This window comes from Penaeus monodon, chromosome 24 (assembly GCF_015228065.2).
Source record: "Penaeus monodon isolate SGIC_2016 chromosome 24, NSTDA_Pmon_1, whole genome shotgun sequence".
NCBI classification, from domain to species: Eukaryota; Metazoa; Arthropoda; class Malacostraca; order Decapoda; family Penaeidae; genus Penaeus; species Penaeus monodon.
In genome coordinates this window covers 29,305,619-29,305,994 of record NC_051409.1, presented here as the reverse complement: position 1 = coordinate 29,305,994, position 376 = coordinate 29,305,619, and positions in this window count along the sequence as shown.

The window sequence follows — 376 nt, the reverse complement described above, 5'->3', positions numbered from 1 at the left end:
ACTGATGAAGTTTGTTTACAGTGCTTCTTGTGTTACCGATTTTCTCCCAATACCCCCGTGGGTACTAACTTCTTCATGAAAATATTACGATTCCAGTTGGAAATACTAAATTCAGCAAAGCGCAATACCCGTGTCTCGGCTGCGGCGGTTCGTTGGATGTTTGTTATCTTCCCAACCGCCGTCTCCGTCATCATAAGGTAAACCCAACTTGAATCTTTAAAAGTTCAGAACATTGTGACTGACGAGTTGGAAATGCGGTGACTGGAAAGGATTTTTTCACTGATTAACCCCCACTGGATTCCGATATTTCTGCCTTTACCGAGTCCGGAGGGGCGAGCTGAGAGGAAGCATCCACACGTTGGCCTCTGGACGCTGT